Genomic DNA, 18,550 nt, shown 5'->3' with positions numbered 1-18,550 from the left:
TAACCGGTAATAGACCGCCCCGGTTCACCAGTTTGGTTTTCATTTTTTTTAAAAAGACCCTAGATCGGTTTTCTACAAAAAAAAACCTAGATCTGTTTTTTTTTAAAGTCTAGTTATTCAGTGAACTATTCGTTAGTTAGGGTTCATAGCGAACGGTTTTTGTTCGGTAGTGTTCGGTAGCGAATGTTCGCTATTTAGATTTTTTCCTTTTCTGTTTAAATACGCCGGGGACCTATTCGTGATAATTTTTCTTCACAGATTAGTCCCTGTAGTTCAAACGATCATTACTTTTTACTCGTTAGTCCAAATCCAACGAAACCAATGCCCACATCTTCATTATAATCCCCTCTATCCATTAATCCAACTCAAACATGTTTTTGAAAAGTTTAAAATTTGAATTAGAGCAGATTTGAATTCAAACTTCGTTTGATCATAACTTGAGTTTCGTAGCTCCGTTTGAGTTGATTCTTTTTGCAAATCGAAGCTCTTGACCTAAACATTCTAATAAGGCCAAATTCACATAATTTTGGTACTGTTAGAAATTGTCTTACGTTGCAAGAGCTATTTGCTTGGTTTTGAAGTTTTTCGAATCGTCTTCTTCGATCTTTCTGATCTTTTGAGTGATTGCTTATGTGTGGTTACTATTGCTTGCTTACGATAGATTGACCGGAGTGTGACGAGTAGAGCTATCAAGATTTTTGAGTGCGAATCATCTTCATCAACATTGCAGGCAAGTTCACACTTTGATCATACCTGTAACATCCCAAATTTCCAATTTGGAATGTTATACACTAGATCATCATGCATATCATATTTTCTTGCATTTTGGTTGATCCTAGAAATTTCACGCAACTCAAGGACCTTCGGAGAGAGTTGGGGATTTCGTTATTTTCATATTTGAGAGTTTTCTCGAATTTGAAAAGAGGATCATTTGATTTATTTATTTCATCTTCAATTATTTTCCTATATCAAAAATGAGAGAGGGAATAATATGACTTTCCCAAATTTAGGAAAAATGAAGATTTAATAAATAGATCAATTTTGTTTGCCGGAGTTCGTTTGCTTTTTATTTGGATAGGGAAAAATGCGTGTTTTAAAAATTGCATTTTAGGTCCGGGGTAAAGTTCATTTTGTTCGACTCATTTTTAGGAGTCGGGGAAAATTTACCTTAGAATTTTTGGAGCCCGTTTAGATTTTCTTTTTTGTGTTTTTCTGCGCGCGAGACCGTTCAAAAAAAAAGGAACTCCCGCAGGCCAGCCGGGCCAAAGATCCAGACAGCCGCCGCCCCAGCCTCCCTGTGCGCCAGCGCCAGGCGCAGGCAGCCAGGCCGCCGCCTCTTGCCTCTTAGCCGAGTCCTAGAAGGACTCTAGGCTAGCCCCCTTTCCTTTGTTTCGTTTTCCTTTTTCCTACTCTATTTCTTGTCCCCTACCCCAAGAAACCCCCTCCCCTCACCAATATAAATACCCCAACACCCCCCCCCCTCTAAACCCATCAAATCAAACCCCAAGCCCAAGCCGCGCCCCACCCCGCGCCCTACACCGCCGCCACGCCACCCCACACCCGCGCCGCCGTACCTTGCCCACGCCGCCGCCGCCCTACGCCACGCCGCCGGAGCCCCTCGCCGGAGACCTCGTCGGAGGTTGCCCCGCGTCTCTTTTCCTCGGATCGTTTTCTTCTAATCGTTCCGATTCTTTTCTTCTCTTCTGATTCATTTTCTAGATCGGTTTTTCGTTTCGGTTTTCTTCTCCGAAACCCTAGATCGGATTCGTTTTCTTTCCGATTTAGTTGCCTTTGGACCGTTCGCCTGACCGTTCATCCTAACGAACAAGATCACCGGATTCTTCTAGGTTAACGAACGTCCGTTCGTATAACCGTTCTTCTTTTTTCTTCTCGTCGGATTTATTCCGCGATCGCGATCTCAGATCCGATCTTCGTTCTAGTCTTTCTTCTCACTCGTTTATCGGAATCAGGTGATTCAAGCGCCTGGAGTTTCGTTTCTAAACCGCCGTTCCGTCTAATCAACTGAAACAAGTTTTTGCCCCGGTAAAATTTGACCTAGTTACAATTTGCTAGAACCGAGTTGTTTTCTTCCGCCGTTGTTTTCCGTTTCTTTGTTCGGTTCGTTCTTTCTTTGCAACCGGAGTTCTTAAGTTGAACCTTCTGGTTCATTCTCTTGTTTGAGTTTTACCGGTGCATTAGATGAGTTCTTATTGTGTGCTTGTTGTTTGTCTGCGATAGATTACCCGGATTGCGCCGCCTGTTACTTCGAATCCCTAGGTCTCGCAGATCATCAGCAAGGCAAGTAACACTTTGATCATACCTTTTCTACAACCCATGTTTTATTGCATTAGATTAATCCTCTCACATTGCATGATTAGGATCCAATTAAATTGTGGTATGGTAAGTAGATGAGGTAGTACCTATTACCTATATTATTATGAAACCTTTGGGAGTTACTTCTACGTTTGCTTATTATGCCATGCTATGCTAGTAGACGTGGATTGGGTGAGTGATATCCATGACAGATGTGAGTTGATAATTTTAATGGTTTATCTAAGGTGGCAACTTAAACACACATCTGGGTGGATTGAGGCACCTGATGTCTATCAGGACTTGCCTGTTTTTTTTCGGACGGCCACCCAGGCTCAAAGGGATCATAAGATAATTCATGCTAGTAACTTCCGTGTGCAGCCACATGCTACTATGGGCTCTGGCATAGTTGACTAAGTTGTGCGAACTCTTACGGGGTGGACTAGCAGATGTAGGGGTTGTAGGTGGTACGGTCTACCCCACATGTAAGGTGCTAGCACTTCTGAAAGACTATGTCTCGGTCATCCGTTTCTCAAACACCATGTAGTGCAAGAAAACAAACGGAGGCGATCGAGTCATGTGGGGAAAAGTGCACAAACCTCTGCAGAGTGTACAAACTAATCATGATTAGCTGTGTCCCCGGTTATGGACAACTTGAGTATCTAGTATTTGAATATCATGTGAATCTCATCATGTTACTTCTAATTAATGTTGTTGGGTTTTAATTGTTCACTTAATTGGGATCGGAATGCTGTCAACCATTCTCAATGTTTAACAACTACCATGATAGTTAAATAAATTTATTCCTTTGCAGTAGGGAAAAAACTAGCTTTACGCAAAACTGTAACCATAGAGCTTTCCACCAGCCATATATGCATGTAGTATAGTTGTTTCATTCCATTACTCTCTATGTGTTACTTTGCCAGCATATTCCATGTGCTGACCCGTTATCGGGCTGCAACTTCTCATGTTGCAGACTTTTCAGACGACGAGTAAGGTGCTTTTAGGTCGTGGTTCTATACTCAGTGATGCCGTTGGAGTTGATGGACCCATTTATCTTCCGAGTCTTCCGCTGTTATCGACACTAGATGGCCTTAAGCCATGTTTATTGTAATAAGTTCTCTTTGAGACAATGATGTAATAAGTGTGTGATTGCCACTCTGCTATAAATCCTTCGATGTACTGTGTGGTGTCAGCATTACTGATCTCGGGATGACACCTGAGCACAGAGCGCTTGATCCATTCGGGTTGGGTCGCGACAATACCTTTTCTACAACCCATGTTTTATTGCATTAGATCAATCCTCTCACATTGCATGATTAGGATCTAATTAAATTGTGGGATGGGAAGTAGATGAGGTAGTACCTATTACCTTTTTATTATGAAACCTTTGGGAGTTACTTCTACGTTTGCTTATTATGCCATGCTATGCTAGTAGACGTGGATTGGGTGAGTGATATCCATGACAGATATGAGTTTGTTAATTTTAATGGTTTATCTAAGGTGGCAACTTAAACACACATCTGGGTGGATTGAGGCACCTGATGTCTATCAGGACTTGCCTGATTTCTTTTGGACCGCCACCCAGGCTCAAAGGGATAATAAGATCATTCATGCTAGTAACTTTCTTGTGCAGCCACAAGCCATTATGGGCTCTGGCATAGTTGAGTAAGTTGTGCGAACTCTTACGGGTAGACTAGCAGATGTAGGGGATGTAGGTGGTACGGTCTACCCACATGTAAGGTGCTAGCGCTTCTGAAAGACTGTGTCTCGATCATCCGTATCTCAAACACCCTGTAGTGCGAGAAACCAAACGGAGGCGATCGAGTCTTGTGGGGAAAAGTGCGCAAACCTCTGCAGAGTGTACAAACTAATCATGATTAGCCGTGTCCCCGGTTATGGACAACTTGAGTATCTAGTACTTGAATATCATGTGAATCTCATCATGTTACTTTCAAAGAATATTGTTGGGTTTAATGATGTTACTTAATTGGGATTGAGAATGCTGTCAACCATTCTCAATGTTCAACAACCACCATGATAGTTAATTAAAATGTATTCCTTTGCAGTAGGGAAAAATTGGCTTTACGCAAAAACTTTATAACCATAGAGCTTTTCCACCAGCCAAATATGCATGTAGTGATAGCCATTGTTCATCATTTTCTCTATGGTGTGAATTTGCCAGTACATTCAATGTACTGACCCGTTTCGGGCTGCAACGTCTCATGTTGCAGGTTTCTTACGACGAGTAAGTGATACGTTAGGGTTACGGTTTCTACACTCAACTTTGCCGTTGGTGTTGATGGGAATCCACAACCTTGTTGCTTCCGCTATATGGATTGAGGTAATAGTATTTACGTTACTTTATACATGTGATTTACCTCTGTTATAAATCCTTCGAGTACTGTGTGTGTCAGCATACCGATCCAGGGATGACACTTAAGCACAGAGACTTGACCCATTCGGGTCGGGTCGCTACAAAAGGATAATAGTATTGCCCCTTATTTATTTATTTATTCTTTTTTTTGGGCCTTCTTTTTTTGGCCTTTCTCTTTTTTTATTGGGACAATACTCTATGAATGATGATCATCACACTTCTATTTATTTACAACTCAATGATTACAACTCGATACTAGAACAAAGTATGACTCTATATGAAGGCCTCCGGAGGTATACCGGGATAGCAATGATGCATGAGTGACTTATATGAAAGAATTATGAATGGTGGCTTTGCCGCAACTAAAATGTCAACTACATGATCATGCGAAGCAATATGACAATGATGGAGCGTGTCATAGTAAACGGAACGGTGGAAAGTTGCATGGCAATATATCTCGGAATGGCTATGGAAATGCCATGATAGGTAGGTATGGTGGCTATTTTGAGGAAGGTATATGGTGGGTGTATGATACCGGCGAAAGGTGCGCGGTATTAGAGAGGCTAGCAATGGTGGAAGGGTGAGAGTGCATATAATCCATGGACTCAACATTAGTCATAAAGAACTCACATACTTATTGCAAAAATCTATTAGTTATCGAAGCAAAGTACTACACGCAAGCTCCTAGGGGGATAGATTGGTAGGAAAAGACCATCGCTCGTCCCTGACCGCCACTCATAAGGAGGACAATCAATAAATACATCATGCTCCGACTTATTAACATAACGGTTCACCATACGTGCATGCTACGGGAATCACAAACTTCAACACAAGCATTTCTCAAATTCACAACTACTCAACTAGCACGACTCTAATATCACCATCTCCATATCTCAAAACAATTATCAAGTTTCAAACTTCTCGTAGTATTCAACACACTCATAAGAATTTTTTTATTAGTATTGAATGCCTAAAATAATTAAAGCAAATTACCATGCTGTTTTGTAGGACTCTAAAAATAATCTAAGTGAAGCATGAGAGAACAAAAGTTTCTATAAAACAAATCCACCATCGTGCTCTAAAAGATATAAGTGAAGCACTAGAGCAAAAACTATATAACTCAAAAGATATAAGTGAAGCACATAGAGTATTATAACAATTTCCGAATCATGTGTGTCTCTCTCAAAAAGGTGTGTGCAGCAAGGATGATTGTGGAAAACTAAAAAATAAAGACTCAGATAATACAAGACGCTCCAAGCAAAACACATATCATGTGGTAAATAAAAATATAGCTCCAAGTAAAGTTACCGATAGAAGTAGATGAAAGAGGGGATGCCTTCCGGGGCATCCCCAAGCTTTGGATTTTAGGTGTCCTTAGATTATCTTGGGGTGCCATGGGCATCCCCAAGCTTATGATCTTTCCACTCCTTGTTCCATAATCCATCAAATCTTTTACCCAAAACTTGAAAACTTCACAACACAAAACTTAAAGTAGAAAATCTCGTGAGCTCCGTTAGCGAAAGAAAACAAAACACCACTTAAAGGTACTGTAATGAACTCATTCTTTATTTATATTGGTGTTAAACCTACTGTATTACAACTTCTCTATGGTTTATAAACTATTTTACTAGCCATAGATTCATCAAAATAAGCAAACAACACACGGAAAACAGAATCTGTCAAAAACAGAACACTCTGTAGTAATCTGCAGCTAACGTAAGTTCTGGAACCCCAAAAATTCTAAAATAAATTTCTGGACGTGAGGAATTTATATATTAATCATCTGCAAAAAGAATTAACTAAATATAACTTTCCAAATAAAAATAGCAGGAGTTCTCGTGAGCGATAAAGTTTCTGTTTTTTACAGCAAGATTAAAAAGACTTTCCCCAAGTCTTCCCAACGGTTTTACTTGGCACAAACACTAATTAAACACAAAAAACACAACCAAGACAGAGTCTAGATAAATTATTTATTGCTAAACAGGAGCAAATAGCAAGGAATAAAAATAAAATTGGGTTGCCTCCCAACAAGCGCTATCGTTTAACGCCCCTAGCTAGGCATCAAAGCAAGGATAGATCTAGGTATTGCCATCTTTGGAAAGCAATCCATAAGTGGCTCTCATAATAGATTCATAAGGTAATTTAATTTTATTTATAGGGAAGTGTTCCATGCCTTTCCTTAACGGAAATTGGAATCTAATATTCACTTCCTTCATATCAATAATTGCACCAATCATTCTATGGAAAGGTCTACCAAGAATAGTAGGACATGAAGGATTGCAATCTATGTCAAGAACAATAAAATCCACAGGCACATAATTCCTATTCGCAACAATAAGAACATCATTAATTCTTCCCACAGGTTTATTAATAGTGGAATCCGCAAGGTGCAAGTTTAAAGAGCAATAATCAAAATCACGGAAACCTAGCAAATCACACAAAGTCTTTGGAATCATGGAAACACTAGCACCCAAATCACACAAAGCATAGCATTCATGATCTTTAATCTTAATTCTAATAGTAGGTTCCCACTCATCATAAAGTTTTCTAGGGATAGAAACTTCCAACTCAAGTTTTTCTTCATAAGATTGCATCAAAGCATCAACGATATGTTTGGTAAAGGCTTTATTTTGGATACACAAGGAAGCACAAAACCATTCAAACATATCCTTTGACAAATTCTATGATGAGCTTCATGAGTGTCATTTTTGGATACACAAGTGCTCTTCCTTGCAAGAACTAACCCATGTAGGTAGATGAACTCAAACTCCAAGTGGTGCTCCCAACTCTTGATGAGCTACATCAACCTTGAGCACCCACACAAGTTCAACTACATGAGAAAGAATCACACCACCAACCAAGGTATGTTATTCCATCTTAGAGAAGCTTTACTCCAAGACATGAGTCAAAGCAACTCAACAAGATGTGAATACATCAAGATGCTTAAACGAAAAATGGTAACCCCATTTTGAGCTTAAACGATGAGTATGACCTATGATCAAGTGTTCTCACTTGACTCCTAAGTCAATATACTCTAACATAGGTGACTGTGTCACCGCCCAATCCTACATGAAGTTATCTTGTGTTCTTTTCTGTGTTATTGCATTTGTCTCATGCATGTTTAGTTTCTGTCATTTAACAAAAAAAACTTCATCTAGATCTTTCAGTTTCTTCTCTTTTCTCTTTGTGTTTGTTCTGCATTTTCTGCATTTAATTCATTGCAAATCTTTGTGAGATCTTACTTGTCTAGTGAGCTGAGGTGACAAGTGTGTTTCTATGTGTAAACTCGGTACCACCGACTTGCAAATTTCGGTCCAACCGAATATATTCGGTACCACCGAAATATACCACTCGGTGCCACCGACTTTGCAATCAGAAAACCAATTTGCCACTTATTCTACATTTCATCGGATCCAGCTCCACTCAATGAATCTTGTCCTCTACAAGCATCACAATTTTATCCTCTGCTTTGTGCTGAATCTCAAGGACCAAACCTATTTCGACGGATTCTAGGAAAAACCTTCTTGGAAATTGATGTCAAAGGGGGAGAGAGAGATCACATCAAAGCCTGTAGGAAAGAGAGATCACATCAAAGCCTGTAGGAAAGAGAGATCACACCAAGAGAGAAAAAGTGTTAAGGGGGAGAGAAAGTCTCAAGGATCCCAGATGCTGTTAAGGGGGGGAGAAAAATACTCAATGATCCCAGATGCTAGATGTTCAAGAGGAGAGATGCCACATGTCTTTTTGGGGGAAAGACATGTTCATATGAACTCATTTGAATTAATTTCTATTCAGCTCTGATTTTCTATCTCCTATCTCCTCCCAATATCCCATGTAAGATTCAGGGGGAGCAAGACACCTAAAGGAGAAGAAATCAGCCAAATTCATTGCATATCTTTATTCTTGGGGACATGTTGAATCCAATGTTATCACTCTCTACATGTCATCCCAGTCTTGGTATTCTTGTGGTTTCTTTTGTTTGCTCTGGCTAGCGGACGTACCTGTGTTATCTAACCTTGTTTGTGCAGGTTCATTCCATTCTAAGCCAACTCGAGACCACAAGGTAAGTATATGCATCAAAATCATGAGTATGAGGAGTTCTTGCTTATGTACATATTGTTTGCAAGAAGGACTCATGAGCATGAAGGCATTTTTTTAATCTTTTGCTCTGATGCATATGGCCAAGATACATGTAACACATTGCCTACTCATCATGATTATGCTCTCACATGCCTCTATATTTCACATTTACATGAGTGCATACATGTAGGGGGAGCCTATGCTTGCTATATGTCTTCCAAAGCTTTACTTGATGTTCTGTATATCTTTATCTAAAGCTTTGATGTATGTTGCCATCAATTACCAAAAAGGGGGAGATTGAAAGCACAAGTGCTCCCTAGGTGGTTTTGATAATTGATGACAACATATCTCTTGTTGGACTAACACTTCTATCTAGTATGTTTCAGATAAGTTCAGCAATGGCATGGCATGGATGTGAAAGTGGAACCCTCAAGATGCTAAGGACAAGGGATTGGCTAAAGCTTCAAGCTCAAGACTCTTCACTTTTACATTTTAGTGATCCAACATCACATTGAGTCCATAGGAAAAGCCAATACTATCAAGGAGGGATGAGGTGTTGCTTAATAAGCCTCTTGCTTCATGTGCTTAATGATATGCTCCAAAATCCTCAACTACTTTCCCATATCCACATATGACCTAAACTCTAAGCCAAACTCGGTCCTACCGAATTCTTCCTATCCGGCGCCACCGAGTTTCACTTGTCATTAGCCACTGCCAAACCCTAGCAATTCGGTCTACGATAAGGATCTCGGTCTCACCGAGATGGGATTGCAAACTCTCTGTTACCTATTGTAATATTCTCGGTCCCACCGAGATATGCAATCGGTCCCACCGAGATTGCAATGTAAACTCAGTGTTTCCCCTTTGTAACTTTTGTCTCACCGACCACTCGGTCCCACCGAAAGAGCAAATCGGTCCCACCGAGTTTGCCTGACCAACTCTCGGTTAGCTAATTACCAAACTCTGTCTCACCGAGTTTGTGTAATCGGTCTCACCGAGATTACGTTATGCCCAAACCCTAACGAATCGGTCCTACCGAGTTGCATGTCAGTCCCACCGAAATTCCTAACGGTCACTAGGTTTACATTTCGGTCCGACCGAGTTTATTGATTCGGTCCCACCGAGATTGGAAAACTGTGTAACGGTTGGATTTTGTGGTGGAGGCTATATATACCCCTCCACCTCTTTCTCATTCCAAGAGAGAGCCATCAGAACACACACATCCATTCCTACTCATATGTTCTGAGAGAAAACCACCTACTCATGTGTTGAGACCAAGACATTCCATTCCTACCATATGAATCTTGATCTCTAGCCTTCCCAAGTTGCTTTCCACTCAAATCTTCTTTCCACCAAATCCAAATCCTATGAGAGAGAGTTGAGTGTTGGGGAGACTATCATTTGAAGCACAAGAGCAAGGAGTTCATTACCTACACACCATTTGTTACTTCTTGGAGAGTGGTGTCTCCTAGATTGGCTAGGTGTCACTTGGGAGCCTCCGACAAGATTGTGGAGTTGAACCAAGGAGTTTGTAAGGGCAAGGAGATCGCCTACTTCGTGAAGATCTACCGCTAGTGAGGCAAGTCCTTCGTGGGCGTTGGCCATGGTGGGATAGACAAGGTTGCTTCTTCGTGGACCCTTTGTGGGTGGTTGCTTCTTCGTGGACCCTTCGTGGGTGGAGCCCTCCGTGGACTCGCGCAACCATTGCCCTTGGGTGGAGCCCTGTGTGGACTCGCGCAACCGTTACCCTTCGTGGGTTGAAGTCTCCATCAACGTGGATGTAGGATAGCACCACCTATCCGAACCACGGGAAAAACATCCATGTCTCCAATTGTGTTTGAAATCTCCAAACCCTTCCCTTTACATTCTTGCAAGTTGCATGCTTTACATTCCACTGCTCATATACTCTTTGCTTGCTTGCTTGATATGTATTGTGTGCGCTGAAATTGTGCCTAAACTCCACTTAACCAAAAAGGCTTAAAATTGCAACTTTAGCACAAAGTGTCTAATCACCCCCCCTCTAGACACATCTACTTCTAGATCCTACAAGTGGTATCAGAGCTTTGGTCTCCATTGCCTTGGTCTAATCACCATTGGAGGAAGATGGATGTGTCTACTCTAGGGAGTCTTAGACATAGAGTGCCTATTCTTGATGGAAAGTATTTTCATGAGTGGAAAAATGAGATGCTTGTAATCTTCAATCAATATCATTTGAACAAGTATATTGCTAGCTCTTGTGCACCCCATATTGATCCCTTGCATCCTACCCTAGATGAAGATATTGACATGATTCGCAATCTTAGAACTATTGAGCTCATCATTAGAGGATTGCCCAAAAATCTGATTGCTAGTTTGCCTACTCAAGATTGTGCCTATACTATATGGAAATTTCTTGAGGATCGATTTCCCAATCATTCCTTGAAAACTTTGAATGAAATTCTCCATAAATCCATTGCCTTGAGTAAGATGAACTCTAGTGATCCTAGTTTTGGTAAATGTCTTCTTAAACTTGCCAATCTTAAGCATGCTAAAGGGGATGTTGGAATCATTAATGATATCATACTCAAAGCCTTGAGAATTCATAAAAGCAACCACTTTTATCATTTATCTAATGAATTGCCCTCTCTAGGAAATGACGAGTCACAAGATCATGATGAACATGAATATTATGATGATGATGATAGTGACTTCGATCTCGACGATGCAATGAGACATTTTGGTCTTATGGCAAATCTTCGGGGATATGAATCAGGAGGAAAGGAATGGGTTCTTGATAGTGGATGTACTGATCATATGACCGGAGATGAAGAGATGTTTCGTGAGCTTGCTGAAAACAACGGTCCTCGAAAATATGTCACCTTTGGTGATAATTCAAAGGGTAAAGTGGTTGGCCTTGGTAAGGTGGCCATCTCACATGATAGCTCCATTCAAAATGTCATGCTCGTTGAATCTCTTGGCTACAACTTACTTTCAGTATCTAGACTTGCTGATTTCGGTTTAAATGTCCTATTTACTGAGGTAGATTGCCAAGTATTTCGTCGGGACAATCATAAAATGGTCTTTACCAGTATGCATAGAGGTGATCTTTACATCGTCGATTTCTCTAAAAAGGCACAACCTAAAACTTTCTTTGTTGCTAAATCCTCAAAAGGTTGGTTGTGGCATAGACGACTAGGTCACGTTGGCATGAGAAACCTTAACAAGCTTATTAAAGGAAATCATATCCTTGGAGTTAACGATGTCATATTTGATAAGGATAGACTTTGCAGTGCTTGTCAAGCAGGTAAACAGGTTGGAGGAAGACATCAAGTGAAGAACATCATGACCACAAGGAGGCCACTTGAGCTGCTTCACATGGATCTTTTTGGTCCCAATGCCTACAAGAGTCTCGGTGGAAATTCCTTTGGTCTAGTTATAGTTGATGATTTTTCAAGATTTACGTGGGTATTTTTCCTCAATGATAAATCGCAGGTCCACAAGATCTTCAGAAACTTCGCTAGGAAAGCCCAAAATCAGTTTGATGTGAAGATCAAGAAGGTTCGGAGTGACAATGGAACGGAGTTCAAGAACGCAAATGTGGACACCTTTCTTGACGAAGAAGGGATTTCACACGAGTTCTCGGCTACATACACACCTCAACAAAATGGAGTTGTTGAGAGGAAGAACCGGACGCTCATTGAAATGACAAGGACAATTCTTGATGAATACAAGACGCCAAAGCACTTTTAGGCAGAAGCAGTTGAGACAGCTTGTCACGCAACAAATCGCTTATATCTTCACAAGCTACTCGGCAAGACGGCATACGAGCTCCTCACCGGTAACAAGCCTCAAGTTGGATACTTTCGAGTATTCGGCTCAAAGTGCTACATTCTTGATAAGCATCGTCGTTCAAAGTTTGCTCCCATATCTCATGAGGGTTTTCTACTTGGTTATGGCTCAAACTCTCACACTTACCGTGTCTACAACAATTTCACCCGAAAGGTTGAAGAGACGGTAGATGTGAAGTTTGATGAATCTAATGGCTCGCAAGTAGAGCAATTGCCAATTGATGTAGGAGACAAAGATCCTTCAGAAGCAATTCAAGATTTGTCCATTGGCAAAATTCGTCCAACGGAGGTGAAGGAGAGTACTTCATCCATCCAAGTGGAAGCTTCTACTTCACAACAAGGTGAACCAAGGATTGACACGGAAGCATCCACAAGTGGGCCACACCAAGATGAAGAAAATGAGGAAGTACGTCAAGATGAACATCAACAACCTCCTTCCCCACCACGACAAGAGAACGACGACATCAACAATGAAGAAGGCCAAGAAGAAGAAGAAGATGAAGAAGATGCTCAACAAAGACCCAAGCAAAAGCTCTCACGAGTTCGAGCAAGAATTGCCAAAGATCATCCCGTCGAGCAAATCCTCAATGATATACAAACCGGGAGAATCACTCGCTCAAAAACTCGCTTAGCTAACTTTTGTGAAAACTATTCATTCATCTCGAGCATTGAACCAATGAAGGTTGAAGAAGCATTGGAAGATCTGGATTGGATAAACGCTATGCATGAAGAGCTACATAATTTTGAGAGAAACCAAGTTTGGACATTGGTTGAGAAGCCCGACAACAACCACAACATCATTGGTACCAAATGGGTGTTTCGCAACAAGCAAGATGAAGATGGACAAGTGGTCCGCAACAAAGCACGTCTCGTCGCCCAAGGATACACACAAGTCGAAGGTATGGACTATGGTGAGACATATGCTCCCGTTGCTAGACTTGAGTCCATTCGCATCTTACTTGCCTATGCTAATCACCATAATATCACCTTGTACCAAATGGACATTAAAAGTGCTTTTCTAAATGGAGAAATAGAGGAGGAAGTTTATGTCAAACAGCCTCCCGGCTTTGTCAATCCTAAGAAACCAAATCATGTTTACAAACTTCACAAAGCTCTTTATGGTCTTAAACAAGCTCCTAGAGCATGGTATAAATGCTTGACCAAGTTCCTTACTACAAGTGGTTTTGAAATTGGTAAAATTGACTCTACTCTTTTCACTAAAAAGGTTAATGGAGAACTTTTTGTATGCCAAATTTATGTTGATGACATCATATTTGGTTCAACTAATCCTCTCTTTAGTGAAAAGTTTGGAAAGCTAATGTCAGAGAAGTTTGAGATGTCTATGATGAGTGAACTCAAATTCTTTCTTGGATTGCAAATCAAGCAAACTAAAGAAGGTACATTTGTCTCTCAAACAAAGTACACCAAGGACTTATTCAAGAAGTTCAATATGCAAGAATGCAAAGGTATGTCTACACCCATGCCAACTAGTGGACATAATGATTTGACCAAAGATGGTGAACCCGTTGATCAAAAGGTTTATCGCTCTATGATTGGTTCATTGTTATACCTATGTGCTTCACGTCCCGATATTATGCTAAGTGTATGCATGTGTGCACGATATCAAGCTGCTCCTAAAGATTGTCATCTTAAGGCTGTGAAAAGGATACTGAGATATTTAATCCATACACCAAACTTTGGCATTTGGTATCCTAAGAGGTCTTCTTTTGATCTTGTTGGCTATTCCGACTCAGATTATGCCGGAGACAAGGTTGATAGAAAGTCCACTTCGGGTACTTGTCAATTTCTTAGCAGATCTCTTGTGTCTTGGTCTTCCAAGAAACAAAACTCTGTATCCTTATCCACCGCCGAAGCGGAATACATTGCCGCTGGTTCATGTTGTGCTCAATTACTTTGGATGACCCAAACTCTTAAAGATTATGGGATTTATGTGAAACATGTTCCACTGCTTTGTGACAATGAAAGTGCTATCAAAATTGGTCATAATCCTATACAACATTCTCGAACTAAGCATATTGAAGTTCGTCATCATTTCATTCGAGATCATGTTGTTAAGGGTGACATCAATCTTAAGCATGTTCGCACCGATAAACAATTGGAGGATATATTCACTAAACCGCTTGATGAGAAAGTGTTTTGCAGGTTGAGAGGAGAATTGAACATCATTGATGCTTCGAATTTGGAGTAGAAACTCCATTGGATACATGCAAGACATGAGCTTATGACTAATCCATGATATATCCCTTGTGATAACTATCTTCTGTCTTGGATATATTTGTACCTTGCATGTTGTCTAACCAATGTAGGCGCTTGGTTGAATCTAATTCCATGAGATTGTGACTCACTCACATCTTGAGCAATCTCTACATCACCAAGACTCTACACAATGGTGGTTGAAGACAAGGAAGCACAAAACCATTCAAACATATCCTTTGACAAATTCTATGATGAGCTTCATGAGTGTCATTTTTGGATACACAAGTGCTCTTCCTTGCAAGAACTAACCCATGTAGGTAGATGAACTCAAACTCCAAGTGGTGCTCCCAACTCTTGATGAGCTACATCAACCTTGAGCACCCACACAAGTTCAACTACATGAGCAAGAATCACACCACCACCCAAGGTATGTTATTCCATCTTAGAGAAGCTTTACTCCAAGACATGAGTCAAAGCAACTCAACAAGATGTGAATACATCAAGATGCTTAAATGAAAAATGGTAACCCCATTTTGAGCTTAAACGATGAGTATGACCTATGATCAAGTGTTCTCACTTGACTCCTAAGTCAATATACTCTAACATAGGTGACTGTGTCACCGCCCAACTCTAGATGAAGTTCGCTTGTGTTCTTTTCTGTGTTATTGCATTTGTCTCATGCATGTTTAGTTTCTGTCATTTAACAAAAAAAACTTCATCTAGATCTTTCAGTTTCTTCTCTTTTCTCTTTGTGTTTGTTCTGCATTTTCTGCATTTAATTCATTGCAAATCTTTGTGAGATCTTACTTGTCTAGTGAGCTGAGGTGACAAGTGTGTTTCTATGTGTAAACTCGGTACCACCGACTTGAAAATTTCGGTCCAACCGAATATTTTCGGTACCACCGAAATATACCACTTGGTGCCACCGACTTTGCAATCAGAAAACCAATTTGCCACTTATTCTACATTTCTTCGGATCCAGCTCCACTCAATGAATCTTGTCCTCTACAAGCATCACAATTTTATCCTCTGCTTTGTGCTGAATCTCAAGGACCAAACCTATTTCGACGGATTCTAGGAAAAACCTTCTTGGAAATTGATGTCAAAGGGGGAGAGAGAGATCACATCAAAGCCTGTAGGAAAGAGAGATCACACCAAGAGAGAAAAAGTGTTAAGGGGGAGAGAAAGTCTCAAGGATCCCAGATGCTGTTAAGGGGGAGAGAAAAATACTCAAGGATCCCAGATGCTAGATGTTCAAGAGGAGAGATGCCACATGTCTTTTTGGGGGAAAGACATGTTCATATGAACTCATTTGAATTAATTTCTATTCAGCTCTGATTTTCTGTCTCCTATCTCCTCCCAATATTCCATGTAAGATTCAGGGGGAGCAAGACACCTAAAGGAGAAGAAATCAGCCAAATTCATTGCATATCTTTATTCTTGGGGACATGTTGAATCCAATGTTATCACTCTCTACATGTCATCCCAGTCTTGGTATTCTTGTGGTTTCTTTTGTTTGCTCTGGCTAGCGGACGTACCTGTGTTATCTAACCTTGTTTGTGCAGGTTCATTCCATTCTAAGCCAACTCGAGACCACAAGGTAAGTATATGCATCAAAATCATGAGTATGAGGAGTTCTTGCTTATGTACATATTGTTTGCAAGAAGGACTCATGAGCATGAAGGCATTTTTTTAATCTTTTGCTCTAATGCATATGGCCAAGATACATGTAACACATTGCCTGCTCTGTCATGTTTATGCTCTCACATGCCACTATATTTCATATTTACATGAGTGCATACATGTAGGGGGAGCCTATGCTTGTTACATGTCCTTCCAAAGCTTTACTTGTTGTTCTTTATATCTTTATCTAAAGCTTTGATGTATGTTGCCATCAATTACCAAAAAGGGGGATATTGAAAGCACAAGTGCTCCCTAGGTGGTTTTGATAATTGATGACAACATATCTCGTGTTGGACTAACACTTCTATCTAGCATGTTTCAGATAAGTTCAACAATGGCATGGCATGGATGTGAAAGAGGAACCCTCAAAATGCTAAGGACAAAGGATTGGCTCAAGCTCAAAAGCTCAAGACTCTTCATTTTATATTTTAGTGATCCAAGATCACATTGAGTCCATAGGAAAAGCCAATACTATCAAGGAGGAATGAGGTGTTGCTTAATGAGCCTCTTGCTCCATGTGCTTAATGATATGCTCCACAATCCTCAACTACTTTCCCACATCCACATATGACCTAAACTCTAAGCCAAACTCGGTCCTACCGATTTTTCCTATCCGGCGCCACCGAGTTTCACTTGTCATTAGCCACTGCCAAACCCTAGCAATTCGGTTCTACCGATAAGGATCTCGGTCCCACCGAGATGGGGTTGCAAACTCTCTGTTACCCATTGCACTATTCTCGGTCCCACCGAGTTTGTGTAATCATTCCCATCGAGATTGCAATGTAAACTCAGTGTTTCCCCTTTGTAACTTTCGGTCTCACCGAGTTCCACTCGGTCTCACCGAAAGAGCAAATCGGTCCCACCGAGTTTGCCTGACCAACTCTCTGGTTAGCTAATTACCAAACTCGGTCTCACCGAGTTTGTGTAATCGGTCTCACCGAGATTACGTTATGCCCAAACCCTAACCGAATCGGTCCTACCGAGTTGCATGTCAGTCCCACCGAAATTCCTAACGGTCACTAGGTTTACCATTTCGGTCCGACCGAGTTTTTTGATTCGGTCCCACCGAGATTGGTAAATTGTGTGTAACGGTTGGATTTTGAGTGGAGGCTATATATACCCCTCCACCTCCTTCTCATTCGAGGAGAGAGCCATCAGAACACACACACCATTCCTACTCATATGTTCTGAGAGAAAACCACCTACTCATGTGTTGAGACCAAGACATTCCATTCCTACCATATGAATCTTGATCTCTAGCCTTCCCAAGTTGCTTTCCACTCAAATCTTCTTTCCACCAAATCCAAATCCTATGAGAGAGAGTTGAGTGTTGGGGAGACTATCATTTGAAGCACAAGAGCAAGGAGTTCATTACCTACACACCATTTGTTACTTCTTGGAGAGTGGTGTCTCCTAGATTGGCTAGGTGTCACTTGGGAGCCTCCGACAAGATTGTGGAGTTGAACCAAGGAGTTTGTAAGGGCAAGGAGATCGCCTACTTCGTGAAGATCTACCGCTAGTGAGGCAAGTCCTTCATGGGCGTTGGCCATGGTGGGATAGACAAGGTTGCTTCTTCGTGGACCCTTTGTGGGTAGTTTCTTCTTCGTGGACCCTTCGTGGGTGGAGCCCTCCGTGGACTTGCGCAACCATTGCCCTTGGGTGGAGCCCTGTGTGGACTCGCGCAACCGTTACCCTTCGTGGGTTGAAGTCTCCATCAACGTGGATGTAGGATAGCACCACCTATCCGAACCACGGGAAAAACATCCGTGTCTCCAATTGCGTTTGAAATCTCCAAACCCTTCACTTTACATTCTTGCAAGTTGCATGCTTTACATTCCGCTGCTCATATACTCTTTGCTTGCTTGCTTGATATGTATTGTGTGCGCTGAAATTGTGCCTAAACTCCACTTAACCAAAAAGGCTTAAAAATTGCAACTTTAGCACGAAGTGTCTAATCACCCCCCCTCTAGACACATCTACTTCTAGATCCTACAGTGCCTCCCGTGGCCGATTCTAAAAGATTTCTAGAAGCAAAATTCAATCCAGCATAAAAAAT

Source organism: Triticum urartu, chromosome 5, assembly GCF_003073215.2.
Source record: "Triticum urartu cultivar G1812 chromosome 5, Tu2.1, whole genome shotgun sequence".
NCBI lineage: Eukaryota > Viridiplantae > Streptophyta > Magnoliopsida > Poales > Poaceae > Triticum > Triticum urartu.
The sequence above is the reverse complement of the archived record's forward strand: the minus strand, read 5'-3'. Positions refer to the sequence as shown.